Source organism: Marmota monax, unplaced genomic scaffold (genome assembly GCF_021218885.2).
Source record: "Marmota monax isolate L192 unplaced genomic scaffold, Marmota_monax_Labrador192_F-V1.1 WCK01_AAM20220418_F8-fsc00136, whole genome shotgun sequence".
Taxonomy (NCBI): Eukaryota; Metazoa; Chordata; class Mammalia; order Rodentia; family Sciuridae; genus Marmota; species Marmota monax.
In genome coordinates, this window is record NW_026693905.1 from 189,107 (window position 1) to 211,927 (window position 22,821).

The following is a 22,821-nucleotide window of genomic DNA, read 5'->3' on the forward strand; positions in this document are numbered from 1 at the left end:
GCAGGGTGATTGTAGAGTTCATTACATTCATTTTTCATGTTTGTGAATTTCTGGTTTACTGTGCTGGGCTCTCTGTTATTTGGTGTATATAAATTCTGATTTCATACTGTTTAGTTTTCCAATTGCTTTTGTCTGGTTGGAAGTCAGATATTATTTAATCCCCCATGGCTGGACAGAAAGGTTATACCTTCTAATCTTAGCAATAAAAAGTTTTAAAAATATATTATGGAGCTGGGGCTATAGCTCAATAGTAGAGTACTTGCCTCATACACGTGAGGCACTGGGTTCGATCCTCAGAACCACATAAAAATAAATAAAGATATAAAACACATATGCATATTAGATCACTTCCAGGGTAAGAAGAATATTTGTTTTGTTCATTGATATCAGTCAAGTGCTAAGATAACTATAATTACACAGTTGCTCAATAAATATTTGTTAAATAATAAATAAATAAATAAAATCTATTTTTAAAAAACTAACTTGACCTTGCTATTGACCAGGAAATAAGACTGATGATGTAATTATATTAATCTATTTCTGGAGTATGGGCTTTTGATCAACACTTTTAAATGCTAATTATTATTAATAGTTATTTCACTGCTGATTGCTGATTAGTGCACTTAAATATTAACTACTCCTCCAGGGTGTAAGAATAAGTTAAACCACCTTTTTTTTTAATAGTAGCCTAGTATTTCATTGACTAGGTGTTTCATAATTTATTTAAAACATTTCCTATTGGATGGATGTTAAGTTTTTGCACACTTATTTGCAGTTACAGACAGTAATTAATAGCTTTGTGTGTGTCCTGTTGTCCTATGCCACACTTTCATTATATAATTTGTGCTGATAATGCCAAGGTCGCGGGTTCGATCCCCATAAGGGCCACCAAATGCTGGCAGTCTGGCTGGGCACAATTCAGGAGCCACTTGTCAAAAGAAACGAACTTTATTTTTAGAACCACACATGCCAAACAAAACAGCTCCTCAGGAAAAACCTTCAGAGCCCAACTGCCACCACCGGCTTCCCACAAGCCTCTCAACCTCCCCCACTCCTCCTGCTCTTGAGGCTGATTGGCTGGGTCGCGTGGGCGGAGCCAAAAAAAGTCCCCCAATGAGCAGCTCCGTGGTCTGAAAGGGCAGGGAAACAGCCCAATGAGCATCACTGCAGAGGAGCCAATCAGTTGGCAGCTAGAAGTTTGCTGGGGCCGCTGTGAGCCAATCATCAGCTGGCAGCTGGAAGTTTGCTGGCAGCTGGAAGTTTGCTGGGGCCCCTTCAGCTGTGGCTCTCAGCATAATTGTAAAAAATTACAATAAAAATGTACCCCAAGCAGGGGGTATGAACAAGTAATCCTTCAATAAAACAGTTCTTTATTACTGCATAATACTTGCATCTTCCCTGTTCAAATTATTATAATATAAAATTTTAGGCATAAAATGTTACCCCACAACATTAACACTGCTTTATAAGTTTCCTCTGTCTCTTCTCAATGGTCTCTGTGTAATAATATATTAATATATGGTATTACTATGATAGAAATCCTTTTATTGAGAAAAGAAATTATATCATTGTACTCTTTTATCTCTGAGATAAAAAGAAAACCTTGAAACTCTGAGTGTGTGTGTGTGTGTGTGTGTGTGTGTGTGTAAGTGCTTCCTTAAATGAAAAGCCCAATTCTTGTTTGCTTTTTCTCCTTTTTTTAATCTACTGTGTAATTCATTAAATTGGCTATTTGCATTCACAAGAGAATTGCATTTCTCTTGCCTTTATTTCCTCATTAAGTTTTCTTGGGACACCACCTCTGACAGAAAACTCTTTTGAATTTCTAAAATGCACAATATAGGCTCATGCTGATAGAATTATGACTACAAGAAGTTAGCCCAGAGAAGAAGAGCATAAATATTCTTTCATATATTGAGAAAAATATCCAACTTTCCCAAAGGGTAATTGTGGGTCATGAAGTCCTTCAAATATTTTCCTTGTTCTCAATTAACATCTTTGTATATTAAAAGAATTCCCAATAGAGGTCTAAAGACATTATTAAAACAGAGCAGAAGCTTGGATTTTGCAATGTAAAAATTCTTGATAGACACAAGAGCCTGGGTGTGGAATAATTTTTCACTCCTGACAATTAAAGGTCATTTTGTATGACACTGAGACTGTAATTTTCTTAAGGTTTTGATTCATAATTGTTTTTTCCTTCTCAAGACTTGGAAAGTTCCCCCAACATTGCTTACTCCCCAGTGTTCTTTTTATAACAACATCCCAAAACATTCAGAATTGAAGATCTAAGAATGTCTTGAAAGAGGGAGGAAAGCCAAAGGACCAGTTCTTTGCAGACAGTCTGCCAGGTTTGGGGTTCAGGCCACAGAATATATGTGCAGTGGGGAGGGATATAGAAGAGGAATGGAGCCCTGGGTGTTTTGGAAAGCTAATGGAGTCACATAGCTGTGGGAATAAAAATAAGTGGCACTACAGTGGCTGCAAATGGTGATACCCTATTATACCATCACTACTTGTCTGTGGGAGACTTGAGTTTGACCAGCAACCATGATGTCCAAATAATTTGAACTTGCTGAACAAAGCCTCTGCCCTAATATTCACATCTATAGTCATGACGCCTTAAAGAAGTCACAATATGTTTTCTCTGATATAAGGTGACTGATTCATAGTGGGGTAGGGAGAGGGAGCATGGGAGGAATAGACGAACTCTAGATAGGGCAGAGGGGTGGGAGGGGAAGGGAGGGAGCAGGGGTTAGCAATGATGGTGGAATGTGATGAACATCATTATTCAGAGTACATGTACGAAGACATGAATTGGTGTGAACATACTTTATATACAAACAGAGATATGAAAAATTGTGTTCTATATGTGTAATAAGAATTGTGATGCATTCCGTTGTCATGTATTTAAAAAATAAAAGCAATTTTAAAAAAAAGAAGTAACAGTCAGCAAATGACTTTTATTGTTTTAGCCTTTACAGAATGTCAGCATCATGCTTGATACTATGAGAAATGAGGAATACAATACTGATAGCTTGATGAGATGAAGTTGTCAAGTAAACAGAGACAGCCAGAACGTTAGGCCATTGGCCTGGCCTAACCTTCAAAGAGGCAGGACAAATTTGTTGAATTCATAAGCAAGTCAGGTTGGAAACCACCATATTGGTTTTGCTGTTGATATTGTCTATGTTTCCATCAACTGTCCCTGATAGCACTACATTTGAAACAAAACCTTTATCTGTATTCTCCTCTTTTTGTGTCTTTTGCAGAAAAAGAATATTAGCCTTATTAGCCAACTCCTCTTCTATGGGTTAATGGAAGAGGCCTCTTGCTACTGTCCAGGTAGCATGTGTGGTTTATGATATCTTCTGGAGATAATGCCTTACCCTTTATCCACAGCTGAGGATCTAATGGTGTAGATTCTAAACAAATTGTTTGGCAATAATCTCTACTTGATTTGTGAATTTGGTTGAGACAGGAATATGAGAAAGACCTCTGTTCCAGGTTGTACTTCTCAACCAGCTCAGGTCCTTGTTCTGAATCAGAGGGACAGGTTTTTTTTTTTGTTTGTTTGTTTGGTTTTTTTTGTTGTTGTTTTTACCTGGTTCCTTTATACAAATGCAGAGAGTTCACACTGAATTATATTTGCTCCTTCAACCACCCTCATTTTCTTCCTCTGTTTCTTCCATCATCTACAGTGCACATTGGATATCTTAAGGCCATGGGATGTCACTTGAAAAGTAGTTACTAGGTCAAGGTGTGGTTACCTAAGACCACTGAAATAGAAAATGTAGGCCATATCCAACTCCCAGCCTTCAGGGGTAGGTTGGTGTATTAATTACCCCTCTTTCTCTTTCATTTCCCTGCCATGATGTGAACAGCTTTGCTCTTCCCCATGCTTCCACCGTGATAGGCTGACTTGCCACAGGCCTAAAAGCAAAAGGGCCAATGAGTCATGGACAGGAACCTCTAAAACCAGGAGTCTTAATAACCCTTTTTTCTTTATAAGTTGATTACCTCATATATTTTTTACAGTAATAGAAAAACTTACTAACACAGTTTTTGTTCTAGGATTTTAATTTTTTTTTACTCTTAAAATAGCCTTATTGTGGTATAATGGACAAGTAATGAGTTGCACATATTTAAACGCACAAACTTATTAGTTTTGGCATAGGTATACACCCATAAAATGATCATTAAAATCAAGATAATGAATGTATCCATCACTCCTGAAAGTTGTCTTGAGGTCTTTTATATTCCTTCCTTGCAGTTCCTCCTGGGTCTCCCACCCCTAAACAATCACTGATATTCTTTCCATCACTGTAGATTAGTTTGTATTTCCTGAAACAGAGTTTCTCTGTCTTGGCACTATTCACATTTTGGACCAGATAATTGTTTGCTGTACAGGGCTTTCCTGTGCATTGCAGGAGGTTTTTACCATTCATGGTCTCTACTCACCCGATGCAAGTACTACCCCTACCCCAATTTAAGAACCAAAAATTCTCAGTCATTACCATATATTCCTTGGGTGGGTGGGTGTGGGGGGGTGGGAGCTGGAGGCAGGGAATTATGAAGCACTGTTACAGAGTCATCTACAAATTAAATTGTAGGGTGTATAACCTCACTGTACGACTTCATTCTGTCAGCATCATTATTTGGGGATTCATTCCATAGGGATTATCTTCATTAGGTCATTTGACCAGAAGTCTCTGAATGTTTTGTTTTCAGAATAGTTTATATGTATTGAACAATGTAGGAGTCCAAATCTTGGCCCCTGACTCTTAACATTTCTACTTACTGGCTGTTAAGTATTAATGCCATGAAAATATCTGTCTTATGCACTTTGTAAATTATTATACTGATCAAATCTGAGCTATGTAACATGAAGTACTAGTATTTGCATTGATTTTGCAGACTCTGTGAAAATATTAAGCATTTGTTTATCAAATAAATTGTATCATCTGATTTAAATTTTTATAGAGTGCATTTAAAGAGTCATCGAAGTATTGTGAAACAAAACTTGGTTTGTTCCCAAAGAGCCCACAAGACAGACATTGTGGGTAAAGGAAACAAAATAAATAGAGCAATATGGTGCCATATTGAAATGCAGAGGTGGCAGAAAAAGGACAGAGTGAAGGATGCACTGAGGGAAGGGTTAGTTGAAAGATTTCCTGAAGGAAGTGAGGTCTGGGTGCATTTTTCAGGGTAAATTGCATCCTCCTGAATGCATATCAGAAAAGAAAATTCCATTGTAATATAAACATGGAAGCAAGAAGCCATAAAATAGCATGGAGTCATTTGGGAACTAAGAGTTAGCTTGGTATTTAAGCTATGGGGGAGATGAGCAATAGGAACAAACTGATAAGGGTAAATTTGATCTTGCTAATTAGTTTGGATTATTAATTTTTTGTGCAAATGGTAGAGAACTAGAAATGTATTTTTAAGTAAGAAATACAAACTGGTTAGTGTTTTGGAAATAGTGCTTTGGTGTAAGAGTACAGAATTGATTTAAATTCCTGTTCTCATTACTAAAGTTTGGGGATTTTTATTTCATCAATATTTAATTGTTTCATTGTCATAAATTACCATTGATTTGTGCAATTATGTTTCATTACTAAATGACAAAAACATGACTTCTTGAAAGAGAGAAGCAATTTCTTAATATAACTTCAATTTAGACAGCCAGGTAAATATACGGAAAGTTTTTGTCTGTCTTTTAATGGGGCTTTAGTTCAGTAATGACAGTTTGAAACTGCTCTCTGATTAAAGGGTGGGTCATGGGAGTGTGAGCCATCATGAGCAAAACAGCTCCCAATACGGTGAGCTTGGAAGCCGTCTCCTTTAGAGAAAGGAGAGAGGACATGTTGCCCTTTAGAAATCAAATGAGCCTCACAGCCTATTCTGAACTGAAGAAAGAAGCTGACTTCACAAGCTACAAAATTCCATACTGTATTTTCAAAAAGATAAGAATCTCAAGTAACAGGGATCCTTAGCATTTTATCCTCCTGGACAGACATCAAGACTCCTTTGCACATCTGTAGTATCCTCTTGTCCTGGACAATCACAATGACCTTTAATAGATTCTAAATGTTTCTTGGACAATCCTGAGTCCTCTTTCAAATGTGTGTCATCGATGCTCCTTTCTTATAGCCTCTGTGCAACTTGCTTGCTTTAACATATACCATCTCCCATTTCCTACCCTATGAAATTTCATTATTATTACATGAATGTCATGCCATCTCCTAATCTGCTGAACACAATGCAAATCCTAGAGGGTCTCAGACTATACCATTGTATCAACCAAAGCTTGTCATATTGATATCAGAAAGAAGGAGTGTTTGGTTCCTTCCTTCAGTGTGCATTCTTGCTTACAGAGTAGTGCTTATAAATAGCTGTCTTGGGTTTTTTTTTATTAAAAAGAAATTTGTAGTTGTAGATGGACAGCATACCTTTATTTTATTTGCTTATTTTTATGTGGTGCTGAGGATTGAACCCAATGCCTCACATGTGCAAGCAAGTACTCCACCACTGAGCTATGGCCCCAGCCCAGCAGTCTTGTTTTAATATTTTGAATCTGATTTGATTGTTTCACAACAATACTGAAGTAGCCTACTGTGTGTGTACTGGGCCATTCATTCTCCAATGGAATGGAAAACAGGCAACTAGAACACTCAAGCAAGACCAGAGGAGACATTAGGATGACAAAGAAAAGGCAAAATGGTAAAAAATCTGGGTATGTAGAAATGAGAGAGCCTGGCCTGAATTCTGGGATCACTGAAGAATTTTCCCAGAAAGTTGACTTTTTCATTAGCTGGTCTAGAACAAATAGCCACAGTCATGGTTGCATTGTTTCTTTGCACCTGATGAGGATATTATTAAAGACTCCAGAATAGGCAAATAGAGGAGAGAACATGAGGATATAAAAATTGCTCCAAGATAATCCAGAAGGCAGCTATGATCCTGGTGGATTCCTCACTCTGGGGAGAAAGGGTAGGGAGTATTCACATGTTATTCCTTCCCATGGTGAAACCGGGAGACCTGGAAAGCACCCATCATGACCATGGTCATTCTCTGACAAGTATGTCACTGTTCCATTGAAACACAGATGCATGTGTCTTAGGAAATCAATAGAAATAAGTATTCAAGGAAAAGGGGATTCCCAAAAGGGAGAACAAGGAAACATGAAAAGAGCCTTTCAATATTTGATGGGCCACTGCGAGCTAGAAGGTTAGATTATTTGATGTTGTTTTCAGCAGTAAAATTAGGACCAGAAAAAAGACAGGTGAAGATAGGGAAGTTTTTTTTTTATAAAGCATTTTTATTAATGTATTATATTTATACAAAAGAGTGGGGTTCCTTTTGACATATTCATAAATTTACACAACATAGTTTGCTTCCTTTCAATTCTCAGTACTTCCCCATTCCTTCCCTTCCTCCCTCCCCTTACTCTACTGGTTTTCCTTCTATTTATTTACTTTTAATTGGTGCATGATAGTTAGACATAAACGTGGAATTCCTTGCAATGTGTTCATGCATGTACACAGCATAATTCAGTCAGTTTCATTCAGGATAGGGAAGACTTTTGTACAGTAAATGATTTAAGTTTTCACAAGAAGCTTTTCACCATTTGATGTGTTCAAGTAGAGACCTCATGCTGTCCTGTGAGATCACAAGGAAGAGCTTTCAAACTTGAGTCAGGTTGGATATCGTCTATTCCTCTTTGAAATGTAATATTCTAGAATTCAAACAGTATGATAAACTCCATGTCAATATTGTGAACTGTAATCTTCATATAGCTGGTTTTCCTGTCATTGGAAGTAATCAAGGCACTTCTCATTTTTGTTCTGGATTCTGAGATGTCCTCATTCCTCCTCTGTAACTATTGTCACCTTTAGTGTGGCAGCTATTTTATTTTGTGTTTTCATCTGTTTGTTTGTTCATTCCATCATTTATTCTTACAAATAGTGTTGAATTACTCATCTATATTAGATACCGTGCTAAGGACCCAAAGAGGGAAATGGCACACTCTCTCTTGTCCCCATGAAGGTGTGAGTCTGCTTGGCTGTATGTGATGCTTTTGATTTCTTTTTTAATTGATTATTTAGGCCCTTAAAGGATGTGCTATTTATTTACCCTGATGTTTCCAGAGTGCATAAACTGAAAACAGATGTCCCAAGAGTTGGGAGAGAAGGTATTTGAGAGATACCTCTCAGTGTCATATTTAAATACTTTCTTCTTGAGCATGACTCAGTGGTTGAACTTGTCTATGGTCATTGCTCAAGGGCACAGTCTCCAGATTCCAACAGCAGGGTTCACATTCTGCTTTCTCTGTTGATTAGTTATGAAATGGAGTTACTTAACCTTTCTGTGTCTTTATCATATCACCAGGAAAGGGAATAATGGCTATCCCCATCTATGAAGGTTCTTATGCACAACAGAACTAATGTTTGTAAACTGCTTGCCACGGGGCTTCACACATGGTAATTACTCAATGATGATAAACTATTATCGTTGCATCCTAGATGAGACTTCCTCTGTGCTTATTTCTATTTTAGCACATATTGCATTGAGTTTTAGTAACTATAGTTATTTGCTTACAAGTCTGTCTCCTTCACTGAACTGTGAAGTTTCTAAAGCCCTGACCTCACCTTAATCTTCAGTATATCAATGTCATGGTATTTTCCATTGTTGCTCACATCAGGGAAAATGCTGAAAATCTTAATGTTTAAGTGACATGATAGGGAAATGAGAAAGACTTGATCTGGCCAGAGAGGACCAACCAATGACCCCAAACTCTGCCCAACACTCCTGAAGACTGAGAACACTACTTCCTTGGGACAGTAACTGGGGCATCTCTGTTGGGAAGGTCTAGACTTGTGTAGTGCCTGACACAGTGGCAAACAAGGAATCGTTGGGTAAATATATTATTATTATTTTTTTATTTTTGCCTTGGAAGAACTTCTACCTCATCTCCCAGCTCCACTGTGGTGCTTTAGAAATGAAATACTCTTTTTCTGCTTTTTAAGAGTAAAGCTTATATCTTGAAATCTTGAGGGTTTTTTTCCCCCCGGTCAAAATTTCCTTCTTGGTTTCAAAAGGAATCTATCAGCTCTTTGGTTTTAAAAGGAAGGAATATTTAAATGGTTCTTCTGATAACTTCACCAGATGCCCTGGAGTTTCCAAGGAGGTTAGACCTCAGTTTGCAACTTCATTATTCATTACTTGCACATACATGTCAATTTTATAACAAATCATTAGGAGCTAAATATATAGTACTTAGATACAAATTTCATAACAATTGTTAGGGGGAAATGCCTACTTCCCAACTTCTCTGTAGCCCGTGAGGAGGACTACAGTCAAATGATCCAACTGGAAAATGGGAAAGGAATTTGAATAATTTCTCCAAAGAAGTTATATAAGTGGCAAATAAGCACAGAAAAAGATAAATCAGCATTGTAAGTGTTATGATTTGGATGTGAGGTTTCCTCCAAAAGCTCACCTGTGAGACAATGCAAAAAGGTTTGGGGGAGAAATGATTGGGTTACAGCCTTCATTTAATTAGCAAATTAATCCCTGATAGGATTAACTGAGTGGTAACTGGAGGCAGGTGAGGTGTGGCTGGAGCAGGTGTTGCATTGGGGGTGTGGCTATGGGGTATACATTTGCATCTGGTGAGTGGAGTTTCTCTCTCTGCTTCCTGAACACCATGTGCACTGCTTCCCTCTGTTACACTCTCTTACAATGATGTTCTGCTTCACCTGGAGCCCTAAGGAACGGAGCCTGCTGTCTATGGATAGAGACCTCCGAAACCGTGAGTTGTTCCTCCTTAACAGTTGTTCTGGTTGAGTCTTAGAGTCACAATGGTGAAAAAGCTGACTAAAACAGCTAGTCATTAAGAAAATGTGAATGCAAACCAAAATGAGATGCCCCTTGAATGTACACCACTTGGATGGTTGTAAGAAAAAGTATGGAAATAATCAGCATTGTGGAGGATGTGGAGAAATTAGGATTTATTCATATATTGCCAGTAGTGATGTAAAAAAAATAGCCATTTTCAAAAACAATATGGAACCGGCAGATCCCCCCACTAGAACTCAGGCCTGGCCCATACCCACCTCGCTTACCTGCACGGGAGTTCGGGCCCAAGGTAGGCCCAGGTCCATCCCCCCACTGCCACTGGCAGAGCTCTGCCAGAGCCCTGTCAGAGCTCAGGCCCAGCCCAGACACTCCTCACAGACCTGTGCAGGGTAGGTCCACCTCCCCTACCACCACTTGGGAGCCCAGGTCTAACCCACTTCCATCTTGAGACACTGCAGCCATCCCCATAGCCTTGCCCATGTGGTAGCCCCTACCTTGGGACAACAGATAGGGACTAGAAGCAGCTGCATCTTGGAACAGGCATCCCAAAGCCAGTGTAAGGTCCACCCTTTCAGCCCCATCTCTGAAAGATGTTGCAACCATCTTAGGGAACCCCCACTGCTATCTTAAGTTACCCCCTCCTATTTCTGCCACCACCTATAGTTGTAGTAGCATCTATCCTGGGATACAGGCAGGGTCTGCAAGCCCAACACCAAGGTGAGATACAGATAATCTGCACAGATACTACAAGATTGTAAGGTAGAATCTGTAATACCTCAGGTCCACACTGCAAGAAAATAAATTACATAGACAACGTGAAAAAACAAGGGAGGAAAATGCCCCAAACAAACCTGGATACTACAATAACAGAACCCATGAGCAGCGCAGTTGATGAAATGTCAGAGAAGGAGTTCAGAAGGTTCATAATTAAAATGATCTGTGTCATTTAGTGCCACATAGACATCATGAAAAAATAAGGGAGGAAAGTGCCCCAAACAAACCAAGACACTACAACAATAGCATCCATAGATAGTGAAGTAGGTGAAATGTCAGAGAAGGAGTTCAGAATATACATGACTAAAATGATTTGGGAATTAAAAAACAACTTAAGTGAGCAGATATAGGCAAAAATTGATCGCTCCTTGAAGTCCTTAAAAGATGGAAAGATCTACTTTGTTCTTGGATAGGAAGAATTAATATTGTCAGAATGACCATACTACCAAAAGCACTATACAGATTTAATGCAAATACAATCAAAATCCCAAAGACATTCCTCATAAAAATAGAAATAGCTGTCATGAAATTCATATGGAAACATAAGAGACCCAGATTAGCTAAAGCAATCCTTACAAAGAAGAGTGAAGCAGGTGACATTATTATACCAGACCTTAAACTATACTACAGAGCAATAGTATCAAAAACAGCATGGTACTGGCACCAAAACAGACTCATAGACCAATGGTACAAAATAGAGGACACAGAGACTAACCCACATAATTACAGTTAATTTATATTAGACAAAGGTGCCAAAAACTTACATTGGAGAAAAGATAACCTCTTCAAGAAATGGTGCTATGAAAACTGGAAATCCATATGCAACAAAATGAAATTAAACCTCTATCTCTCACCATGCACAAAACTCAACTCAAAGTGGATCAAGGACTTAGGAATTAAGCCAGAGACACTGCACCTATTAGAAGAAAAAGAAGGCCCAAATCTCCATCATGTTGGATTAGGCCCTGACTTCTTCAATAAGACTCCCATAGCACAAGAATTAAAATAAAAAATCAATAAATGTGATGGATTCAAACTAAAAATATTCTTCTCAGCAAAGGAAACAATCAGTGAGGTAAATAGAAAGCCTACAATTTGGGAACAAATTTTTACAACATGCACATCAGATAGAGCACTAATCTCTAGGATATATAAAGAACTCAAAAATCTTAACACCAGAAAAACAAATAACCCAATTAATAAATGGGCCAAGAAATTGAACAGACACTTCTCAGAAGAATATATACAATCAGTCAACAAATATATGAAAAAAATGTTCAACATCTCTAGAAATCAGAGAAATGCAAATCAAAACTATTCTAAGATTTATCTCACTCCAGTCAGAATGGCAGCTATTAAGAATACAAAAACAATAAGTGTTGGTGAGGATGTGGGGAAAAGGCCACTCATATGTTGCTGATGGGACTGCAAAATGGTACAGCCAATCTGGAAAACAGTATGGAGAATGAATCCTTGGAAAGGTGGGAATGGAACCACCATTTGATCCAGTTATCCCACTCCTAGGTCTATACCCAAAGGACTTAAAAACAGCATACTACATTGACACAGCCACATTAATGTTTATAGCAGCACAATTTATAATAGCTAAACTGTGGAACCAACCTAGATGCCCTTCAGTAGATGAATGTATAAAGAAAATGTGGTACATATACACAATTGAATATTACTCAGCATTAAAAGAAAATAAAATCATGACATTTGCAGGTAAATGGATGGAGTTGGAGAATATAATGCTAAGTGAAGTTAGCCAATTCCAAAAAACCAAATGCCAAATGTTTTCTCTAATTTAAGGAGGCTGACTCATAGGTTGGGCTGGGGATGAGAGGATTAGATGAACTCTAGATAGGGCAAAGGGGAGGGGGCACGGGGGTAGGAAAGACGGTGGAATGAGATGGACATTATTACCCCAAGTACAGGTATGAAGACACTAATGATGTGACTCTACTTTGTGTACAACCAGGGATATGAAAAATTGTGCTCTATATGTATAATATGAGGTGTAATGCATTCTGCTATCATACATAACAAATTAAAACAAAACAAAACAAAAAAAGAACTGACTGCTAAGACTTTAAAAAGAAATAAAGCTGTTGATGGTTTAACATGCTCTTTAGCTGCTTCAGAAGATCTGAGTCATGCCTTTTCCTATTGTGTCTTCCCATGTCAAAATCCACCACCTCAAAGGGAAGTGGAAGATGGTTTTATGGAGACCACGCTCATGACAGCCACAAATGAATGGTGCCAATGTGTTATCTCATCGCCAAGAACACAAAGCCCTTTTGGGAAATTGATTTTCCTTGGATAAAGGCACTTCCCATCTCTGTACCTCAGTCTCTCCCACTGTAAGATGAAGTAGTTGGATTAGATCAAGCATGGCAAATTTGTGGCGCGCTTGCCATTCTTGACTGCTCCATGTCCAAGACAGACATTGCTAACTGATCTAAGCATCCTTTTCTCCACCCAACCCATGCATGCTGGGTACCCTCCAGGCACCCACAATTTATGAGAGGGAATGGATGCTTGCTTCAAGGCTACTTTTCATCTCTGACCCTCGATATCTCAGGATTCTGTGAGTAAAAAAGCCCTGATCAAGAATACATCAATAAGGAGAAAACCCTGGCACACAATCAGTTTACGTCATTGTTATCGATAACCAAAATGTCGTGAAGAAACTGCCACTGGCTGGGTGCTGTCATGGGAGCTGAAATTTGGGCAGAAGACATGGTCTACTCATCTCCTTCCTCCCACACTTAAGGGGCTTATGATTTGGGCAGGGAGAGAGGAATTTGAGAGGAAAGACCAACACCACTGCAGGGCTAGTGAGTGACTTCAGACAACCAGGCTGCAGAAGCTGTGGGTGGAGGTGACATGAATGGAGCAGTGGGAACAGGTTTCCCAAGAATAGGAGTTAAACCTTGAAGGATGGACAGAGCAGACGAAGCAACCAGAAGAGCCAAGGTCCCCCAGAAGCTGGGTCCTGTTCTGGGTGCTCTTGTTGCTCTCAGGAGTGATAAGCATGCCCTCTTCTCTGTTTTCTTTGCACTGGGCTCTTTCCTTACCCATTCCCCAGTGATGCAATATCCTTGGGTGTTAGGTGGTGAGGCCATCCTAACAGCATCCATTGGTGGAAAAGGACATGAAGCTTGAGATATCTACCTTTCCTCCCCACAAAGGAAATACCTGGATGAAGTTCACTGGCATATGAGTGTTTACCCATTTGCCTAGAGATCAGGGAGACCCTCATCTTAACTATGCATACACAGGGGATAAAAATCAAGGTGTCTATGTGCGAGTTTCTATTAGCTGCATCTTTACCTGCTTTCACACACATTCATACACTTAAGGGAAATAAAAGCATACTTACACAAAAACTTGCATATGGATATTTGTAGCAGCATTATTTACAGTAATTATAAAGCAGAAACAATCTGAATGTTCATCAACAGACATCTTTATAAATAAAATGGGGTATATACATGTAATATAACGTCATTGGGCTAACAAAAGAAAGACTATAATGTGGAAGTACATTGAAAACATGTTAGGTGAAAGAAACCAGTCACAGAGGCTACATATTGTATGAGCCTATTAACATCAGGTGTTCAGAATAAGCAAATCTATGGAAAGAGAAAGTAGTTGAGTGGTTTGCATTTGTATTTAGGTACAAACTTCTAAGTACTTTATCTTAAAACTTCATGACAATTGTTAGGGAGAAATGCCTACTTCCCAATTTCTGGGACTGGTGGGAGAGAGAATGGTGAAGGAGTAATGGGTACCGGCTTTCTTTTAAGGATGATGATAATGTTCTTTGATGAAATAATAGGGATGAATGCACAACTCTGTAAATATACTACAAATAATGGAATTGTACACTTTAAATAAGTAAACTTATGGTCTATAAATTATGTATCAATAGAATTATTAAAAGAAATAAAAATATATGCATATATGATCATGCTTTATACACTGCCATTTAACTCATACCTAATGCATTTTAAGTCTCCTCTCCCCTACATGAAGCTTGGATATTTTTAAATGGCTGTGCAATATCCCAAATTATGGGACATTTGACTGTTTCCTATGATTTGATTTTCTATCGCAGAATTTCCTGAGGTTGAAAAGACCCTTGTTCTTGGTCTCTCTGTATTCTACAAATGAATACAGTGGGGGAATGAGAGGCATTTAGAACTGATATGTTAGAACAATGGGGGAAAGAGGAGATTGGGCTGTTTCTGCTGGTGAAGTTGGAGTCCTGGAGAAGAGAGGAGGTAGAATGGCTGTGGCCCAGCCATTGGCTCCTCAGTGCCTTCCATTTGTCTGATCCTGCATTTTTTCAGTTATTAAAATTGGATCATCCGGCCTGCTCCAATATGATGCACATCTTCTGAGTTAACTCAGTGCCCCTCTTTGGCTGATGATTTTGCTTTTTGATTAGGCCTGCTTTGCATTTCTTTGTGAAAGTCAATAGGTCTTTTAATATTTTTGCCTTCTTTCCTATCTCAGGCTTGTGGGTTTATTTTTATCATTGCTGAGACCTTGAAAGTGGTAACTTTATTCTTTCTTTTATGAATATTTTAAAATCTATGTGCTGTTGGTTTCTGATAAGTTCTTTTATCAGGTTAATGATATTTCTTCTATTTCTTGATGAATAATTTTCCTTAAAGATCAGGAATGGATGTGGAGTTTCACCCAATTTATGGGACATCCATCATGATGGTTGTATACATATTTATTTATTTTTCTCCTTTAATCTGTTTATGTGGTGAATTGCATTAATGCATTTCCTAGTCATTTTTAATCATTCATTTGGCATTCATTTCACCCATATTTATTTAGTGCTTTCTATGTGGCAGATGCTGTTCTAAGCACTGGTGATATAGTAATAAGCTAAACAAACATTATTCTTTAAAAATATTGCTAAATGCAATCTGCTAACATTTAATTTTTTGCATTTAGATTTAAGAATCTACCTCAAGAACATTCAGAAGTATGCACAAAGATATAAGTAAGAAATACTTATTACAACATTGTTTATAAATGTTAACATCAACATTGGTGGGGGAAGGTTGAAATATGTTTTAGTTCCTCCACGGTATGATATAATACATAGTAGTTAAAAAGAATGAGGATGCTCAGTACATATAAATATGAAGACACAAACTTTTAAAAATTATTGAATACATATATAATGTATAATATATATGTAAATATATATATATTATGTACACTTATATAAATATATCATGTACTATCATTTCTGTAAAATTGAAAAAAAAACCTCTGTGTGTTTACACTTTCTTTAAGCATAAAAATATCTGGAAATAAATGAAACAACAAACTATCAACAGGGGATTCCTCTGGGTTAAAGAATGAAGGGTGTGGAACATGAAGACAGATTTTCAAATCTTAATGTATGGATTTTATTTTGCTTAATCTTTAATTTTAATTTATTTTAAGCAAGCAGATATTAATGTTGCAATTACAAAAAAGGAGAAAAATTAGTGATAGAGCTTGGGGATTAGAAGAGGGTGTACAAAAACATTTTGAACATGTCTCCATAGGTTAGTGTTCAATTGCAAGAAACAGAACTTTTTAGCTAGTTTTAAGCAGAATGGAATTTCTTACTATGTATCAGATGGTTCATAATATTCATTGAAAAATCCAAGAACCAAGCTATATTAATATGTTTTGTGCTTCCATAACAGAAAAACTGAGAATGGGTAATTGATAAACAACAGAAATGTATTGAAGCATGGTTCTAGAGGCTGGAAAGTCCAAGATCCAGGGGTTAGCATCTGACATGGGCCTTTTTGCTACATTATCTCATGGTGAACAGCAGAAGGGCAAGAGTACATACACAAGAGAGAGCAAGAGGGGGCTCTTGATTTTGTAATGACTTGATTTTGTAACAAACCTACTTTCTAGCTAAGGAACATACTCCAGGAATCATGTTGTCAATGCATTCATGAGGACAAAGGCCTCATAACCTAATCACCTTTCAGAGATCCTACCTCTAATACTATTGCATTGGGAAATTACATTTTCAAATCATGCATTTTGGGGGAACACATTCAAATCATGGAACAGGTGGTAACGTGATTTCCAGGAACTAATCCTAGCCTCAAAATCATATGCCTCTGTTGTGAACAGGGCAGTAGCTACAACTGCTGATAGAAGCTACAGCCAAGCAGCGGGGAACTATAGAAGCATACCACTTCCATGATCTGCACCATCTGCACCCCACAACCTGTCTTCCTCCCCATTTAACTTCCAAATTCTAGCCCTGCATGAGGTTATCTGTCTCATCTGGAACCTAACTTCAAAGAACTCTAAAAATGTAATTCTTGGCTTTTCCAAACACTGCAGTATAGGAAGATGTTTGAGGAGGTTTGAATGGATATTAAGTAGTCAAGGTGCTCACCACAATGAGCAAATAGCATAGTGCTTTTCAAATATAATATGTGGTTATTTTGCCACAAAGACAGGGAAAATCATTGATTTACTGGCAAAAGCTTTTTTTTCATATGTAAGAAATATGTTTATTATAGAAAAATGCCAAAATAAGCAAGCATAGAGAAGAAAAAGGTAATAAAGTGATCTGAAATCCCACTATGTGTTAATATTTTGTTAATATTGCTAATATTTGGATCGTTCACATACCCACCCACACAATCCCTGCCCCACCCTTAAAAAATAGATTTATAATACATATCAACAGAAGCTGATTTAAATGTGACAAAGCTAGATATAATGTTTAAAAAGTAAAGTTAATTAAAAATCATAAAACATGTATTGACTTAATAACTTAATTTAAAAACTCATTGAAATAATAGACCCTGAGTTTTTTTTAAGTTCACTTTTAAATCATTTTCATCAAGTCAAAAATAATTAGGTTATCTTTTCTTCATTTTTAATAAATGCTATTTTTGACTCAAAAGGGGTTTGTTTTTAATTAACTTTCTTGCTTTTTTAATTTGGAAAAACATCTACCTTAATACTTAATACCTTCCCCCAGTATTCAGGAAATTCTGTATACATAGTTTTAAAACAGTAGAAATATTGGTCCTTGGCCATCCATATGGTCCACGCAATAAACAGAATTCTCAGTACTTTTGTTTCCATGTAGGTAAAGCCAAGAGGTTGAAGCAGATTCTCTCTCAGGTCCAGATCTAGGTAGAGATTTCCATCCTTAGGGAGAAGTTGGAGGCTGCACAAGCCTGGCTTTGATTTCCAGGCCTGCTTTCATGTACCAGGTGACCTTGAGCTCATGATGAACTGCTGGATGCCTCCATTTATGAATCTGAGTACTGAGATTAAAGGAGCTTCTATTTACTTCCTGGAATTTGATGAGGACTGCCAGCTCCCTCGCAGCGAATGTCCTATATACATATTATAACTAATTAAAGACAATAATGTAGTCCAAGAGATAGCTGAACAGAGCTCTTTAATTCACTGTAGATTTTAATCTTGGGTGGACATTGAGAGATATAAGAGCAACAATGACTACATTTTAAGGTAACATCAGCAACAAAAAGCACAGGAATTTATTTCAGAGAACGAATGGATTCTTTGACCACTCCAGATGAAAAGTTCACATAGCAATATATATTACTCTATGAATTTATCTATCTAATGACTTATATTCCATATATCTACATATATTTATTTCTAAATAAAAATGAAATGTGCTTGTCTCTGGGAATAGAATTACAAATAATATTCTGAATTTTCCAAAGTATTAATTGAATTAAACTATTTTCTTTTAGTGATCAAATGATACTTCCTATAGCTAGAAATATACAAGTGAGTGCTTTTTTGAAAATATTTTTAAATGGAAGTTATACTTCATTGCACATAACCTAAGGCCGGGGCAGGTAAGTGGGATAAGAAGAGATTATATCTATTAAAATTGTTCTTCATGTTAGAGAAAATACTAGTCAGTAGAGTGCTCCAGGACCCTATGCCTTGCTTCTCACCTATCCATTGACCTTAACTTTTATTTCTAGTTTTAGATTTATCTATAGGAATCTCCACCATTATTTAAAAGTGTCTTGTGTAGCACTTGCAGCCTCAAATTCCATTCTCTGAAATATACCTTACCATCCTCTTACCTCTCTTAACATGCTGTCTTTTCTTCTCCTGGGTACCTACTTCTTTCTGCCATGTATTTTGGTTATTTGTGTTCTCTGTGAGCTCAGCCATAAGTATGCTCTGCCTCTATTCTGACTTGGTATTTTCTTTTGTAGGCTCATAATAAATACATGCTATTAAGAATTGGATCTAATATTGTTTCTGGGCTAGATCCCACAAGAGTAGCTATACAGTGGATGCCTATTAAGCTTTTAGGAATAAAACAAAAACAAAAACAAAAAACTTCCCAGGCTACGGGAGAACCATTTAGTACCACAAGGGCTAAATTTATTAAATGACCCTCTACCCAGACTCAGTTATTTTCTTTAGGATGAGTGGTCCATAGTTAAAACTGCCTTGTTTTTGTTGGGAGATTGTGAGCTCTTTCTTGGTACAAGCTCCTAAATCCACCTGGGTATCTCTGAGGCCAGAAAATGTCAGAGTAGTTTATCAGCGGCATTTGAAATTGCAGGCAATGAAATACATTTTCAAGTTCATGTCACACTTCACCCACTTTTTCTGCTCAGACTTCTTGCCCCTCTGATTTATTTGTTAATATTTCTCTTTCCTGTATGGATTTGCTCTAGGCTATTTATTTTTTAGAGTGATTTAGTCGGGGGAGCTACCATCCTCCATTAATGGTACAATGTGAGTGTTCAGGGAGGTGAGTGGGAGTTTGAGTAGAAAGAGTTGGGGATGGCTTTTCTTTTTTCCCTAGGGAAGGAGGCATTTCATAAAGGATATCAGGAGACCGTATTGCCACCCACTTCTGCCTGTGTGCATACCTTGAATAAATTAAGGAAAACTGAAGTCAACAGAGTACCATGAAATGGCCAATATTGAATTTCCCCATTCAGCAACATGGAGTCACAAGAGAGAAACCAATTCAAATGGAGAACATAAGAAAGTAATACTTGTTGAACAACTAGGTGTGTGATCTGAAATTACTCTGAGAAGTCTGGTATGTTGTCTTCCCCAATCAAGTTGAATTTCTAGACTGAAATGCTTGGATAAAGTGACTTCACCAGAGATGTGCTAATCTCGACACCCTTATTTGTTTAGCCTTTTAGTGTTCCCTTAGTAAGACTTTGAATTACAAGGGAGATTTAGGGAGAAGAGAAAGCAGCCTTGATGTTGGGATGTGTGTTGGAGGTAGTGTGTCCTGGTTATATATGTGGCAGGATTCTAAGAGAAGCTTGGAAGTGTTTATAACACAAATTTCAAGGAAATTATATTGTGTTGATTTAGTTAAGAAATAATGTTTAATATATGATTATATGACCGGTGTAACTCTACATCATGTACAACCAGAAGAATGAGAAGTTATACTCCATTTATGTATGATGTGTTAAAATGCATTCTACTGTCATGTATAACTAGTTAGAACAAATTTTTTAAAAGAAAAGAAAAGCAGATTGAGAATACACCAAAAAATTTAACTTAAATTTAAAAATTAAAAATTTTGAAATAAAACACTTCATTAAATAAAAAAAGAATATTAATAATATTTAAAAATTTGATTGAATAAATATATACAACTGCTTCTAATTGTTTTCAGAATTTTCACTGGATAGTATAGGGTAAAAAATACTCATTTTTCCCTCTGGTAATCAAATAATTCATGTGAATGTAAGAATACTTTCTAAAGAAAGAGAAATTAATGCAACTGTGTATTAAAATGGCACTTTTTCTGTATTTTTTAAGTTGGTACATTATAATTACACATCGTAGTTGAATTTGTTGTTACATATTCATGTATGCACACATTATAAATTGGTCAATACCAACAAACAACAGATCCCACTATTATGTGTAATTATAATGCACCAATTTAAGAAATTAGTTTATTTCCCTTTCTTTGCCTTTCTCCCTCCCTCTATTCCCTTTCCTCTATTGGTCTCCCTTCTATGTCCATGCCTTCTCCCTGCCACATGTCTCTGTCCCCTTTACTCTCTAGCTTCCACATATGAGAGAAAACATACAACCCTCAATTTTCTGAGTTTGTCCTGTTTCACTTCACATAATGTTCTCAAGTTCCATCCATTTTCCTACAAATGACAAAATTCTATTATTATTTATAGCTGAATAAAAACTCCATTGTGTATATATACATGTTTTCTTTATTTATTCATCTGTTGACAGAGACCAAGATTGGTCCTTTAGGCTATTTGTGAACTGAGCTGCTGTAAATATATATTTCTATGGTATGATGGCTTAATTTCTTTAGGATAAATACCAAGGAGTAGTATTTATTTAGGTGGATCACATGGTGATTCCATTCCTATTCTTTTAAGGAACTTCCATTCTGATTTCTGTGGTGGTTGAACTAATTTACAATCCCACCAACAGTGTAAAAGTATTCCTTTCCCCCACATCCTCTCCAGCATTTTTATTGTTTATATTCTTGATGGTTGCCATTCTAAAAGAAGTGAGATGAAATCTCAATGTAGTTTTGATTTGCATTTCCCTGATTGGTAAGGTTGTTGAACATATTTTCATATATTTGTTAAAATATATAAAGTGTCTGTCTAGTTCATTTGCCCATTTTATTTTTTTGTGTTAAGTTTTTTGAATTGTTTATATATTCTTGATATTAATCCTCTGTCAGTTGAGAGGATGGCATGTTTTCTCCCATTCTGTAAGTTTTCTTTTTGTGCTTTTGATTGATTTCTTTGCTGTGAAAAATATATATACTTTTTAATTTGATGGTGTTCCAGTTATTAATTATTGGCATTATTTACTGAACTTTAGGATTTCTATTGGGGAAATTGTTGCCTGTGCCTGTATTTTAGACTTTTGACTGTATATATTTTTTTTCTAGCAGTTGCAAAGTTTCTGGTCTAAATCTTAGGTCTTTATCTATTTTGAGTTGACTTTAGTGCAGGGTGAGAGACAGGAATCTAGTCTCATTGTTCTGCATATGGATATCCAATTTTCCCAGATCATCTGTTGAAGAGGCTCTCTTTTCTCCATTTGTTAAAAAGGCTTTCTTTTCTCTGATGCATGATTTTAGTGGTTTTGTCAAGGATCATATGATTATATCTGTGTGGATTGGTTTCTGTGTCTTCTATTCTGTTCCAGGGGTCTATGTGTCTGTTTTAATGCTAATACCATGCAGTTTTTGTTATTACAGTTTTGTAATAAAATTTGAGAGCAGATATTGTGAGATCAAACAGCACTCATTATCAAGTTTCAGCAGGAGCAACAAAGGCTAAGGATAATGTTGTAGGTTTGGTATACCCCACGTGCTAAAGTAAGGTGTGTACCACATATGCAGGATGTTTGAGAGATGAAGGAATTAGTCAATAGCTTTTTTGGTCTCCTGTCCTGAGAGCACAGACTTTTGTTCGTTGCCTCAGTCATATGAGTCTAGGGGTTTCAGATCTACTTGGAGGACTTGACATTTGTCCCATGGAATTTGGTAAACTCAGAACAGGGGTCTGATTCTTTCCATTAGAAATCCCAAGGTGAGAGACTGATCAGAGTTTCTGGGAGTGAGCCGTGCTTCCTTTGAAGGTGAGACAAAGCTATGTGTTTCTTGTGGACAAGTTGTAAGTTCCACTGAAAGGAACAGCCTGGGATTATATTAAAACAGTCCCTGTCCAGAATACAATGTGAAGATGCAATGTCACCCCATCCTGGGTATGGACTGTTGACAAACAGGAGCATTAGAGGGGAGGTTGGAAGTTGTGGAGAGAATTATAAAGAGTCACCTAGAGATGAATCTCAGAGGAATTTTGCTAAGGATCCCTGCGAAAGGAACTGTCAACTCTGGACTGTCATTTCCAGAGGTTGAGGAACACTAGAGTCATTCAAGGAAAACCTTCCCTATCTATCTCTATTAGCCTTTTGCTCTCAGCCAACCCTGGAGAGGCCACGCCTTGCAGCTACCAAGTTGTGGAGGATGCAAAGCACAAAAGACAAGCCAAACTGTCACCTCCTTCTCTACTGTGCTGTCTCAGATCTGGATTGGATCCAAGCATTATTGTTCATTACAGGAAAAGAGACATTCTAATTGGATATGAATTTGAAGTT